Raw genomic sequence first — 15,172 nt, forward strand, 5'->3', positions numbered from 1 at the left:
CGAGAGCAGGCAAATTCCACGGCCAAACACAACACACACATTCACAACACTGTATGGTCCGAAATCCGACTACTCGCGTACAGAGCGGCATGCGAAATACAAGTGCAAAGGGGGTCAAAATTCGGAAAAGACAGGGGGGGAAGCAGAACACTTCAGCGTACGCCTGCTCTCCTCTGATTGGTCCGCCGCGGCCAGCCCCTGCGAGCAATTTCAGCCGATCGGTTTCTTGGCCCCGTGCCAACTCGTAAGGATCTGGCTCGCCGCGTTTCGCAGTCACGAGGCACAATTGCCCTTTTAAAGAATTGTGTCCGAAAATGAATTATTCTTTCCGTCGCTGGAAAAAGGGTTGTGATCAAGGGTCACCCGAAATAGCACCCCTTGAAGGATAGACGGGGTGACGTTCGGTCCCCGCTACCTGTTGTCTCATCAGACGATTATGTGTGTGTCTCCAGAAACATCTGACGAGTGTGTTTATATGCGTGATCACTGTGGCGTCTCTCGGAGGACTAGCGCTGGCCGCCATTTTGAAAAAAGAGCTCCATTCGATTCGACGGAGGCTTGATGTTAATGTAAGTAATGCTATATATTATACGTTCTTGCTGTCTCATCTTCTGCACGTCAGGATCCACTCCGTTTTACTTGATCTCCTCGCGATTACCAGCCCCGATTATTTGTTGTGATCGCGGTTTCAGGCTTCTTTCCCCTGTGGCATTTTCTTATTTAAATTACCAGAATTGTTAGAAAAGGTCGCCGCTTGAGGTCATTGGCGGCCCGCCCATTCTTCCCTATGGTTCCGCCCGAACTGGGTTCCATAACGCCCTAGGCTTCATAAAAGCATATGCGGGCATGTTATCACTAATCATGGAGTACCCACATTGCCGACTACGTAAAATGTTATAATTTACGTCATAAGTGCTTTTTCCCTTCCCCTAAAGACTATTTTCCAAGAGATTTTTTCTGAGAAAGCATAATTTGTTTGCTTATTATTTAATAACTTCATTTGAGATCATGTGAAAATTCCAGATTGTTTATCGACAAAGCGAGAATTTTTTAAATAAAAACAAGTTGCTCTATGTTTTAAAATTATTTCTTTGCGTTTTTCTTTTCTGCATATAGCTTCGAATAGCTTCTCTTTGGAGAAAGCTCTCTATTGCGCTTGATTGTTAAAAACGTACATTGTTGATGACTTAATTTTCCTGATTGTCGTAAATGGAAAGACTTTTTTTTTTTCGGTGAAATTAAGCTTAATAATAATGTCAGTTTGTTGATTTGGCATTGTTTGGAACAGTTGATCTGTTGAATGACTTACGACTGATGGATGATCGCCAAAAATCACTGCGACTTTTTCAAAACATGGTTAAGCTAAAGAAATCGCGCGTACACCCTGCAAATAGTCTATTGATTTTTATCCTTTAATAGAGGATAAAAGTCAATATTCTCTGATAATTAATCCTCATAATTATCACTTTTTTTGCGCTTCTTATTTCTCATGTAAGATAAAATAAGTTAAAAGTTAGTTGTTTTGGCATGTGTTTTTTTCTTTTCTTTTTTTTTTTTTTTTCAAAAAGCAAAGAACAGGGGGGAAAAGTCTTATTTGTTCACTTATTGTACAAACTGCTTAGTATTTGCAGCTATAATAACTCCCATATGAACAAGGTATAAATAACATTTATTCTTTTCATCGTTTTAGTTGCGTTCCATAATGATTTAGATGCAGTAACACCAACTTTCAAGTTTGCGTTAGAATAATTTCTTCTTTTATTAAAATAGTGATAAACTTTACTAGTCAAGTTTTATTTAGAGCATTTTTAATTTTTTTTTTTTGATGCTTTCTAGTAATAATTCGGGGTGCACCATTAAGCAAATTGACCGATTAATCAATCAAACATAATCGGCGGTGGTTGTAATGATTATATAGTTGCTGAGATACCTACTCCAATTTCTCTTTTTTTTTTCTTTCTCAATTTCAATTTTTCAGAATTTTTTTATTTCAGTGAACAATGATTCATCTTACAAATGTTCGTGATTATTTTGATAACATTTCAAAATTTTATCAGAAATGTTGCAAAATTTCATATATATGTGCTTAAACTTGAATCAATTAACATTGCTTCAATAATAGATTTTTGTAAAAAAAAATAAAAACGTGTTCAACACGATTTACAAATAAAAACAAGATATTTAGCATCAAAATGTGTGTTTGATAAAAAAAATAGTGTTTTAAAAAATAAAATAAAACTTATGTTGTAAATGAAAAACAGTGAATGCAAGGAGAGTAAAAAAGTGTTGGGGTGGAAAGTTTGTGGAGTGAGAATGGCACTGACAGACAAGAGCATAACAATATCATAATCCCTTATTTTAGTTTTTTTTTAATGCATTAATTCAACATAAAACATAAATTAACTGTTCTAAAATATATGTATTTTATTATTTAACAGCAATATAAAATTTGATAGCAATATAAAAAATTGATCGAGAAGGATAGTAAACTTGCATCAAAATCCCAAAACACCCTGGGGCCACCTCAGGGGACTACTCCCCAAGTGAAGCTTGATTCAATTTAGTTTTTATTGTTTGAGTTGTCCTGGTTTAAGATGCAGTTTGTTTGTTAATTAGTATTTTATTATTATTTATTTATTTATTTATTTATTACTACCTGTTATCTTGCAGAAAGGTATTTATTTAATGTTAATATCTTTATTCAGCGCAATTTCTTGTTCTGGGCGTATTCAATTTCTCTTTAATTAAAAGTATTTCTACCGCCGATTAATCCGTAAACATTGGTCGATTGTAAGTAATTTATTAATTTACAGATTGCAGTTTATACTGCCGGTTATGCAGTGTATCTCTAGCAAAAATGATTTTTTTTTTCATTAATGTATGAAGTTTACCTAGCCAATTAAAATCCTTATAAAGTTGCAGTTATAATATTCAAGGTCGTGTTTAGGTAAATTACAACTACAATAATGTAATCTTGATTTGTATTGACTCATCGTTACCAAAAGCTTCAACTTGAATGAAAAAATAGTTTTTATTTGAATGAAACTTTTTTTACTGCGAGGAATCCTGTTGCGTCATATCTGCAAGCCCAATACGGCGCTGACAGAGAAGGCTTCGCAGAACCGAGGGAGTTTTCATCCCCTCTTGCTAGCAGGTCTCCCACGGAAGCAGCTCATTCGACATAGATCGTGTTGGATCCAAAGGACAGATGGTGAAGAAACTTTTAAAACTCGAGACCTTTCGATAAAATATATTTCCGTGTTTGATAATTTTGAAGAGTTCTTTGCTGTTTCAACAAATGAAGTATATTAAAAAATAATCAGTAATAACTTTTTTTTGGACAAATAAAAATTTGTCAACTATGACATCTACTCTATAAAAATGTGTTCATGTTCCCCCAAATATTTTTTTTTCCAACTTCCAGCTCTGTTAATGATAAAAATAATAAAAAACGTATTATCAAAAATAATGATTATTTTTCTTATTAGTAATGCATTAGAATGTTTTATTATTGTTAATATATTAGATTAATGATTATTATTTTTTGTACTATTATTTAAAGTTCTTTACTAGTAATTGTTTTCATCATTTTATACTATCATTCATAATATATCGCAGGTTCATCTAGATCCGTTTATAAATGTTGTTCTAAATTTTAACCCTGAAATCCTTCCAAAAATTCCAAACTATTTAAAGGGCTCTTTCAAAAATCCAAGCTCCAAAAATTTAACTTGACAGTGATACTTTATATATGTGTTATAAAGTGAAATTCGATAAATCTTAGGTTTGTACCCAGTTTCGCCGACGTTCCAACCCCCCCCCCCCCCTCCACCTGAATATATTAAAACGCATGATTGAAACTGAAAAATGGGGTGAGGAGGGGGGGGGGGATATCGGTGAAACTGGGGAGAGACCAAATCTTAGTGAATCATACCTAATTTCTGTTTTTACTAAAAGGAATGCTTGCTTCATTTTCCTACTATATTTGGGTAAATTCTTTTATCTACTGAATAGTAACAATAATGGTGAATATAAAACTTTGGAAAACTATGCTGCGTAGCACGTAGGTGTGCAAAGAAACTCGATTTACGGGTAGGATGTTCCAAGTATAAACCTACTAAATCTTTTACATAGCAATAAAGCCTTAGGAAATTTTCACTGCGCAGAAGGTACGTTGGTTAAAAAACTCAATTTACAGTTTCCGATAAAACTTTCTTATATTTCACATCTAGGAAATTTCTTCCCCTTTTTTCGCACCCTCTTAATTTATTTCCGTATTTGGCGTTGTAGTTAATGGCGCCTCTGTATAAGACAGTTTTTTAAAAAATAAAACGTCCTATCTGTAAATTGATTTTTTTTTTTACATGTTAACATTGAGGGTGCGGCAAGGAAACGTGCTGCTTTGAAAAGTCATTAAAAGAAACAGTGCTTCATATATCAATTTATTTCTTTTTATAAGATATTGTATATGATCGATCTCAAATCAATATTTTACAACGACAAGCCCCGGACCATGCAACACCGAAAGGACAACATCCGGCTAGCCATCCCCAACATTGTCTATATTTTCGAAAGAGTGAAACAAAACTTCAAAGGGTAGATCAGTGCACCATTAATGTAGGCCGCCATTTGCCCGATGTAATTTTTAAATCTAGTTAAAATAAAAATTCAGAATGTCTGCAATATTTTATAAAATGAAATAAATTGATATACGAAGTACTTTTCTTTTATTGACTTTTCAAATCAGCAAGTTTCCTTGCCGCACCCTGTACTTCAGCTGTCGGCAACCTAAATTGACTGAAAATCTACTTTCCAAGTTTAATGTGAGCACAAGATCGACTTGTGTGTGTGTGTGTGGGGGGGGGGGGGGTGTGATGCATACACTTGAGACTAAAACGAATGCTTTGCATATAAAGTTAAGTTGAGACTATGACTCCAAATTGTAGGTCATCAAAAAAAAAAAAAAAAAAAAAAAAAAAATACTTTGATACTTATTAAGTAAATGAAAAATTATCAAAAAAGCTTTGTGCTAAAAGATGATTAAAGTGAAAAACCAACGTATATAAAGCGCAAATTTTGAAGACAACATATAGCTATTTCAAGGCTACAATGGAGCCTCTAAATCAGTTCTCTCGCGAATTTTAGTTGTGTTGGTGAGCTTTTTGTACTGATGGAGAGGCTCCATTGTAGCCTTGAAATAGCTATATATGCTGTATTTTTTCTTCAAAATTTGTGCTTTATTTATGTTGGTTTTTCACTTTAATCATACTTATTAAGTAGTTGTTTTAAATAGCAAAAATAATGTTTTGTTAACCAATATCAGAACATTTTCAGAAAAAAGTATAATATTTTGCTTGAAATTGTGACTAAAAAAGTTCCAATGACTATAAAAAGTTGGGAAAATCTTCAAATAACTTTTAATCATTAAACCGAATTCCCCCCCCCCCCAGAAATTAACCTTTAATAGTTCTAGTCAGAGAAAAAGCAGGACTCAAAATATTGCCTCGATCGACTCATAATGGAGTCAAGATCGATCAGTCGATCGCGATCGACGGATTGCCTACCGCTGCAGTACTTTCTATGCAGCGAAATTCCCGAAGATTCTTTCTTTCTTTTTTTGTTCCTCTGTAAAAGTTAAATCATCAGAAGCCTCACTAAAGTCAGGTACACAGTCAGGTTACATTCATACATTCTGTGTATGCTATTTTTTTTGAAGTTTTTTAAAACCGTTATTATCACTATGTATAAGACAAATTTTTATCGGAAACATCGTAACTGTAAATGGAGTTTTTTTTACATGCATACCTTTTACGCAGTGAAATTTTCCAATGCTTTATTGCTGTGTAAAAGATAGCCAGGTACACCCTGCCTGTAAATAAGAGTTTTTATACACCTGTGTTACGTGCAGTATAGTTTTCCAAAGTTTGATTTATTCAGTACTGTTATTCCTTTTCAGTCAAAGTAAGAACTGCTTAGAATAATGAAGCAAATATCCCTTTTTGTAAAAATAGAAAGTAGCTGTGGCTAACTACGATTTATTTAATTTTATTTTGTAACACATGCATAAAATTTCATCGTTAAGCGGGATTTAATACCAGCATTTTGAAACAGAAACTCAGTAGCTATAGGGACTAAAATTCAGGGAAGGGTTGGCGGGATTTCTGCCTAAATTTCTCAGATCTCGCTTTTAAAAATAGCCTTCGCGGGCATTCGAAAACTGTCTGTGAAAACGAATGCGGAAGTGCGCTTTCTTTTTTCTTTCTTTCAAACATGTATGTTCAGTTACCTTTTTTGTTAATAAACAAATTGAGTAAAATAAAAATCAGATGAGAGGTATATGTAGATACTGCCGTCGATGATCGATAAGAGGAACCTTTTTAAACAGAAAACTTATTTTCGTAAAATCAGAAGTTTCCCCCTTCAACTTTCTGTTTCGTTGGCAGCCGTTACGAAGTGTTCACGATCTTTTTGAATCCTTAAACGGAATTAGATATTTCTCTGTGTATTTTAGCATTAGTCTCTCGAGTGGGGATGAATATATTTTTTAATTGTTATTACAACTGTTTTTTTTTTGAGTACTTAACTGGGTTTGTTGAAAAAGAATCGGAAAAAACGTTAAATATAAATATCCCCTTCAAACGCCGCATTCTACAAAAAAAAAAAAAAAATCAACACGTTTATTAAATTTTAGACTATGTGAATTTAGTTAAATACCAAGTTTCTAAGTAACCCTGAAGTCCTCAGGGACACACAAAATAAATAAATAAATAAAATAGAAATAAAATCCACTGAACAACTATATGCAAACTATATGCAAAGATGGTGAGCAAATGTGCCCACATTGCAGGCGCTGGAACATGGTCGTAGTTTTAAAGAAAGTTGAAATGAATTTGGTTTTGAGCTCGTTCTCCCAACTTATCTAAACCAGGGCACCTTTTGAAAAATTCGAATTTTCTCACGGCACCTTATTCATTTATCTCTATTAGATAGATAACCAGATATCTGCTTATCGTTAGCTAGCTGTTGTTATTTGCCCGTAAATAGATGTTAGATAGCTATTTATCATTAACTAGCAATCCTTATCTTTCTATGGATATATATTATTTAGTTATCTTTAACTATATATCTAGTTATTGTTAACCTGCAGTCCTTATCTTTCGCTTATCTAGTTATCGTTGCCTACAGCTAATAATATATTATGTTTGCATACTTGTATAATTTTGTGAGGAAAATAAGAAAAGACCTAGTAACAGGCTTCCTACCTATTTATTGCGAGTTGAAGTTAGTTCTTTTTAAGACCCCTAATTTGTTAGAGAGCGGCATCACTATTTTATTGTTTTCTTTATTGAAGTAAGATATCTGAAATCAGGTGACATTTTGTTGAGTATTTTTTTGTTCAGTAACAACAACGATTTATACTGTTTACATATCTTGGCCTCTCTAGCCTCTTCCTGCGGCACTCACTTTGAGAGTCCTTGGTGTCGGAGAGAATTAATTGCAACAAATAATGGTATTTCGGTTGCTTTGTTGTTATTTTATTTTTCAACTTATAAGTGCTTATAAAAAAAATAGAGACGTCGACTCTCGCAAAGTGAGTATGATAGAAGGCGGTCGACAGATGAGTGCCATCGACAGTTGAAGTAGAAAAAATCACTTCTGATCGGCTACAAGGAGGGAAAAACACCTTTTCAGCACATTTTACATATTGTGAATTTCACAAGTACAATAGAATCTCCCGACCCCCGTATTGCGAAATTATCAATGAAACACAATTTTTAACTGAAATGCCGCGTCATTGTAGCGAAGAGGGTATCTTTCTATATCGAATTTTCAGAAACGTTTCTCTTTTAGACTTTTATCGATTTTGAAACGTGTTTCACATTTCCTTCGCAATTTCGTTTAAACATTTCACCATGATGCGGGCGTTTTAGAGGTACGCCAAACAAAACACGTTTATGAAGGGAAATGCAATTGTTATGAAATTGATGCTTCTGTGATCAGACGTATGATATTTATTCCGAAGATTAAAATCTCTTAAAAGGAAAGAATTGAAGAAAAAGTAAGAAATTAATAATTTATAGAGCTTCTTTTGTATTTAGGGGTGTACGCAGGGACTGTTAGCTGCTCCATATCTCAAGGACCAAAAAATTATTAATCTTTTAAAATTGTAAAAATGACGGCCAGTAAAGTGGTAATAGTTGAGGAAATGAAGAACTTTGTACAGCTATGGTTGTATCTGAGTTAAATGCATCAGAAACCATTGCAACAAGTTCATAAACGGGAGAAAACTCCCTTGTTTTACTTCAACTTTCTTTTAAATTGTTGTGAAAACGTTTAAGACTATAACGCACAGAAGCAAACGTACATTGACTTTGAAATACCTAACTGAAGCTAGCTTTGTGCCTTCATACGCCGCTTCTTTTTTCAACAACAATTTACTAATTTTGTTTTTAGGTATAGTAAAAGAAGAAAAAATAGAAAATTTGCTGCTCTATGTTGCAGCCTTTTTGGCCTTATTAGGTACTGACATTACCTAAAACATGGTAAACGCTCGATTCTACGATCTTCTGATTTTCGAACACACACGATTTGACGAACAATTACCAGTCCCAAAATGTCTTTCATTGAAACAATACTGTTCGAATCAATGAAAACTACAGTTCATATAATCGAAATGTTGCTATTTTTTAAATTAAGTCATATGTTAAATATTTTTGTACTACTAAACAATTATTTTCACTAGAAAAAACATTTTTACCAAATTTAGCTATTTTTTGTAGAACACACCTACAGTGCGCAGCCAGAACGTTACTTTCTGCGTGGAGTTTTCGCTCATTATCACCCCAATATTTAAAAAAAAAAAAAGCAGAAGTGAAAACTTAAAACTACAAAATAAATTTGCAATGTTTGCGCGCGCTTGTGTGTGGTATATGTTTATATTTCATTTAAAATTAATTGTAGTTTCAAAAATTAAAATTTTATAATTTGTAGATTCAAAATATCAGCTACAGTCTCGATTCTACGTTTATCAGCAATCCGAGCATCAATAAAAAAAAACATTTTGAATGATGTATTTCAGTTCGTTTATAAAGTAAATATTGATGCAAACAATAGGAAATATTTGAAAAATTCTTAGTTTGTGTTATTTAGTTTTCCATGCACAAGAAATAAACTTTTTCTCATTACAAAAAATACCCATCGCGCCTAAAAAAGTTTTCACTTCAAAAATATTATAGTATAAGGGTGAGGATTGAAATCGTGATCGGCAGCTTGTTCGACCTTTGAGAGAGACGCCCTGTCGATCGCGCTGCTGAGCTTCGTACCCTTAGCGAAAAAATTGCGTGTAATATGGAGTACAAAGAAGCCGCGCTTGCGCTGTATTTCAAGTGTTGGTGAAGTGACGGCTTTTCGGTGTCGTGAAATGGATTGTTTTTCCCCACTTCAAAACTGCTCAACGCGCCTAAAGAAGTTTTCACTTAAAAAAAAAAAAGCCACTGTATTAGTATTGGAAATGTGTGCCAAAACCAGCGGTTCTAAAGGGGGAAGTTTGACTCCAAACTTAGCTGCACTATTGCACACAGCTCAGCTCATAACATCTTCTCTGGAAGTGTTTGGCGCTGAACAGACAATTTGAGTTCGGTCTTACATACATTTTTATTTTCTCCTCGTCAAGAATGAAATTCTTACTTGTTGACTCATGAAGTGGACAGACGAAGTCAAATTCTGACGAGTTTTCCCAAAACAATGATGAAATACTCTACATTATACAATTTAAGAAGCTAGTACTTCAAAATGTACTCTTCTCGTTCAGTCGTGCGATTTTGTAACATAATTAAATTTGATCAAAGACCAACAAAATTACGGTTGTTCAATTAAATGAAGTTAAGAAATACATTTCCGCCAACATTACACTAGAAGAATTCAATCTAATCACTGTTGGTCATCATTAGTCATCACTGGTTTCAATGAAATTATTCGATACATGCTTCGAAATTGACAGAAGTCACAGAAAATTTGTGAAACGCTACTGATTTTTGTATTTCGAAGAATTTATTTTAAACGTTCGTCCTAAATGCTATCATTTATTATTAATGCAATGTCAAAATACTTTTTTGTTTTAAATGATTTTTTCAATATCCTCCTGGATTTTGTGAGTAATATAAATTCATTTATGCAGGGCGAGTCTGAATAAGTCGGCAATATTTACTGAGTCATGGAGAATTCCTAAACAAGCAAGAATTATTCAGAACATTTATTCGCAAACGCAATATTGACGTTCTACATTGCACACAAACACGGAAACTGACTGATGCGAAACAGGTTGTACATTTTTTCACAGACGATTTTATACAGCATTTAAATTATTGAGAAAATTTTAAAACAGTTGCAGATGTTTGCGTCTGGGAACAGTATTACACACGTCGCAATCACAACGCGACGATTAGCCATTCTGGCAAGATCTCACCAATTGCTACGTTGTCGTTGGTAGAGCCGTCGAGAGCCATGGTGGGCCCTTTTTCAGTTTGATCTCCAGTCCCGAGTCAGGATAAATGAAGGGCCGGGCCCCTAGTTTACCAACTTGGCTGACATGGCCAAGGGCGGATCCAGAAATTTTTGTAAGGCGTCAAGTTTCAATGGTCAGCGTTCTACCTCCTATGTAAAAAAATATCAGTTAAGGAAAGGTACCCATCCTCCCCAGGGTGATGGTGCACCCCCAAATTCCTTACAGAAGCAAGCAAAAAAAAGTTAAAATTGATTCCATGTACTATATTTTCGGATCTAAAAATTGAAGTTTATAATATACAATTATTGTTACAGGGGTCCGGCTGACCCTTTTGACCCTCCCTTAAAACTACCCTTGTACATGGCCTCTTGTCAGCCCTGGTCGTTGGCCCTTGAGAATTACTGGTTTCAACTTTTTAAACAACTGCTTCAAATCTTTCTCTTAAAAACTTAAATGAAGTGTAAAATCGTGTTTTTCATAACAAATTTGTGACCTGTTTTGTTGACCTCAGTTTCTGGCTTTGTGTTTATGTAGCGAACCAGATAGCGTTTGCGACCTATGTTTCATATGACTCTTGCTTGTTTTCATATGACTCTTGCTTTTCTGATTTGTTAGACCCTTCTAAGAATTAGAATTTTCTCATATCACCCTATTCTATCTATATCATATACGATACATTGGTACCGTGGCAATTTCGCAGCACCACCTCGCCTCACGATGAGGAACGATGCCACGACACCAACTTTGGAAACCCCTGTTCTGAAGGGTTTATCGAAAGAGAGTGAAAAAAAAAATCAATCTAAAATCTTCAGTGATCCGCCAGTTGGCTTATTTATAAAGTACTGATACCACAACTTCATGCTTTAATTAAAAAAGTGTTCTAAAAATATTATGTTACTATAAAATCGCCCGTCAAGGTATGACAGGTGTAAATTACTTCTACATTTGAATCAAGCAAATTGTCTGTTAGAGTTAAAATTTCAACAGTAAAAATATCACCAAACTCCAGTGGACTAACCCTAAATTCCAGTAGATAGCGTTCATTGTTGAACACTTTTTTTCATTCTCCAAAAGTCCACGAGTCTTGCCTGCAAAACAATAAGTTACCGGATCCAGTTCAGCCTCTTCAAAATAAAGCATTTCCATGCATGTCAAACATTGCCTAAATATGTTATCGAATTTATCATGCTATGGCGCGAGTTTCATTGTTGATAACGTCAGAGCGTTACTCGATCAGTGAATTCTCAATTACATATATGATGATGATGTTAGGGTCTAACTCTGAAAGTTTAAATGAATGAAAAAAAATGTGTGAACAGAACATTACGTTGTTATTGAACTTATCATTCTCAGTTGAATCGTTACTTTTTCTGGTTCGCCGTTAGCTCTAAACAATTTAAAGGGATTTTGCATGTGCTCGAGAAACTTCCCTGTCCTGAAGATTTCGACATCGCTTGAGAAGAATTCCTAAAATTTGAAATAAAACGCTGAATATCGTCTGCTATCTCCATTTTTTAAAATAATTTATTCATCTGATATGCAGATCGCAGAGGTGAAGCCTTACTCGAAGGAACTTGCCGTTTTCGATTGCAGGTTTTATCTCGGCCACGAGGAAAGAAAAAGTCTTATTTCATCATTTGTTTGCAATTTATGCACCGAAGTACCTTATTTGCTGTTTGATGTATGTGAATCCCTCGCTAATCGAACGCCCATGGCAGTCTGGATCCAATTTTCGCTACCTCAGTTCCACAAGGCCAGCTTTAAACGTCGATTGACCCGTCTTCAAATTATCGGGTAAAAACGTAAAACGGCGTTTTTCATCCTGCGGGCTGCGTTCGTCCCCAGCAGGCAGGCGTACGGGTTCTCGTCACTGGTTGAATACGAACTACGTAATTGCGCTTAATGTATCATTCACTGCAGAATAGTTATGACAGTTAGTGTAAGTCGATTAAAAATCCATCATCAATAATTTATCGAGATTTTTCTCTATGGCCTCGCTCCTTGATCTTGGTATTTACTCATAATTTTGCTGCCCATGCTATGTTTATTGATGAATGTCTCAAGGACCAAACCTTTTAAATCAATTGCGAAATAGTGTGCTATAAAAAGGTAGTAAATTCTATTTAAAATATTGGTCTTAGGTGAAGCTTTTTAGAGCTTTCAAACATTACATAATTTCAAAGCTTTTTATTAGGTCCCTAAGTCTATTTTCAGTCTTTTTTTTTTTTTTTTTGTCTCTAAAAGTTCCATTTTTTAGCCTACTTTCCCAGTAAAAGTCAGAAAAAGAAGAAAAAAGCATGAAAGAAGGCTTAATGCATCTTAAAAATATCGTGAAAAACAAAAAAAAAGTCAAAAATAAATAAAATAATTAAATGAATATTGAAAAATTAAAAATTGGAAAGTAGGGTATTGAGATGGGGAAAAATGTCTGTCTGTCTGTCGGTCTGTCTGTCTGTCTGTCTGTCTGTCGGTCTGTCTGTCGGTCTGTCTGTCTGTCCCCCCCTAATAACTTTTGAATGAATAGTCCGATTCGAACAAACTTTTTTTTGTTCGAAAGATCTCGGCGAGGACACCTCATTCCCATATTTCACTTTTTGATTTGAACTATTTTTTGTTCAATTTTGAACAGTTCAAAAAAACTTAACATTAGCGCCTACGGGGAAATTCAAAGCAATTCCGAACTGCGAGGCGAATTTGCTTCAAACAAACTTTGTAGGAAAAAGCTTTTGATAAAAAACTTGTATATAAGATATCTTTTTGATTTGAACAATTTTCCGTTCAATTTTGAACAGTTCAAATCCCTTAACATTAGCGCCTACGGGGAAACTGAAAGTCAATGTAGATTCCGTACTTGAAGGCGGATTTACTTCAAACAAACTTTGTTGGAAATAGCTCTTGACGACCAACTCCCGACTCCGAGAATTTAGGGGGACCTGACACTGACTCTGACTCCTGTTCCCGACAATTAATCGGACTCCGACTCCCCGACTTCGACTCTGACTTCGTAGCTTTGGCAAACATTTATACACGGAGGACAAATGACTGACTCATATTTGACTCCGACTCTTTTATCCCAAAATGAGATTGACTCCGACTCCGACTCCGCTGCTGTGGTTTTAACTGTGAAATAATTATTGTTGATATGATTTGTTTTTATTTTCACGCTAAAGTTTTAATTTAGGTATTTAGTTTTCGGTGAATAAACTCGAAAAATATGCGCAGACGATTTTTTTTTTTTTTGACAATGAAAATTATTTCTTTATGTTGACATTTTATTGTTTTTTTTTATTTTGGTAAGTGCATTAATTCGTTTAAAAAATTATTTTCGGCAACAGGGGAAAAAGAAACGATTTTTTTTATATGATGTATTTATTTTAATGAACTTATTATTATTTTTTCGTTTTGAAAGCTGTTAAAAAAATTTTTTTAATGGAAAGAAGTGTATTAGCTGCTTTGTTTAAAAGGTGCTGCTATTTTATTTGTTCGTTTTTTTGAAGAAAAGTAAGGAATATTTTATTCCTAGAAATCAGCTTAAAATATTAAAAAAAATATGTTTGAAAAAATTTGCGATTTTAGCTATTTTTGAGAATATTGATCAGGTACTAGAAAGTAGTATGGGTATACGGGAAAGTAGGCTCGTCTAGTTCTAGACGGAACTTCTTGTCATCTAATCTGTTAATCGCTCTTCTCTTTTTTCTGTAAACTTTATTACTTTCTTCTATATCAAATAAAGAGAAGAAATTATTAGATTCATGAAAATTTTCTGCTCTCCATGGATTCACCCGTTTTGAGATGCTGAATCAGCTTAGACCATTTTTGGAAACTGTCTGTTTGTGCATTGTGTGGCCGATGTTTTTTTTATCGCTCTAACTCAAAAGTTATTGCATGAAACAACGAAATCCGGTTATAACCCTGCGTTAATTGGTACGGATTAGTGTTTTCGCCATTTCCTCCAGAGGGATAGTAGAAATGTTGCTTTAAACCAGTGCTTCCTAACCTGGGGATGATTTGACTTATCAAAGGGGTGTTAAATTCGGGAGGGTTAATTAAGGGCGATGAGTATTTTACAAAAAGACGAAGTAATAATAATGACCCAGCATTATTCGAATTTGAAAACGCATGCGAAGCCGATTAAGAAGGGTTCAGACCAGGGATGTCAATCTCTCCCATGTTCAATGGTTAAAATCCCCCCCCCCCCCCAAGTTTTTTCTCAACCCTCTTTCCCTTTATTTTTTACCATTCTTTTTTCTTTTAAATATTTTTTATTTATTTACTTTTAATAATAATAATTATTATTTCATCAGAAAAATTCTATGCAACGCCAATGACATACACACCTAACAACACACAAACTAAATAAATAAATGAAATGAAATATAAACAGATCAGAATAAAGTAAAATTTCAAGTAAAAATAAATCAACAAATAAAGTTAAATAAACAAATTAAAAAATTTAAAAATCCCCCTTAAACATTCTGATGCCGCAACTTGCGCTTTAATTCCCCCGCCTCTCCCCCATATGAGCACCCCTATTTCAGACAAGGAATTACAAGTTAAAAAAGAAACGAATTCAAGTTCAGAACTTAATCTTCACACCTCGGTTGAACCTCAGGGAGTTATTTCATCATTCATCGCCAAAATTATGACACTTCAAATTATCGTTTTTTA

General features: G+C 34.3%; 1 long non-coding RNA gene across 2 annotated transcripts in view; it reads left to right on the forward strand.

Moving 5' to 3' along the window:
- Window positions 1-265: 265 nt before the first annotated feature.
- The window catches only part of LOC129219801 (uncharacterized), a 124,773-nt gene continuing 109,866 nt past the window's right edge, over window positions 266-15,172 (forward strand). For both annotated transcript variants that reach the window (XR_008580438.1, XR_008580437.1), the window contains exon 1: window positions 266-569. This is a non-coding gene — a long non-coding RNA (uncharacterized LOC129219801). The remainder of the gene's footprint in view (window positions 570-15,172) is intronic.

This window comes from Uloborus diversus, chromosome 4 (genome assembly GCF_026930045.1).
Source record: "Uloborus diversus isolate 005 chromosome 4, Udiv.v.3.1, whole genome shotgun sequence".
Classification (NCBI taxonomy): Eukaryota; Metazoa; Arthropoda; class Arachnida; order Araneae; family Uloboridae; genus Uloborus; species Uloborus diversus.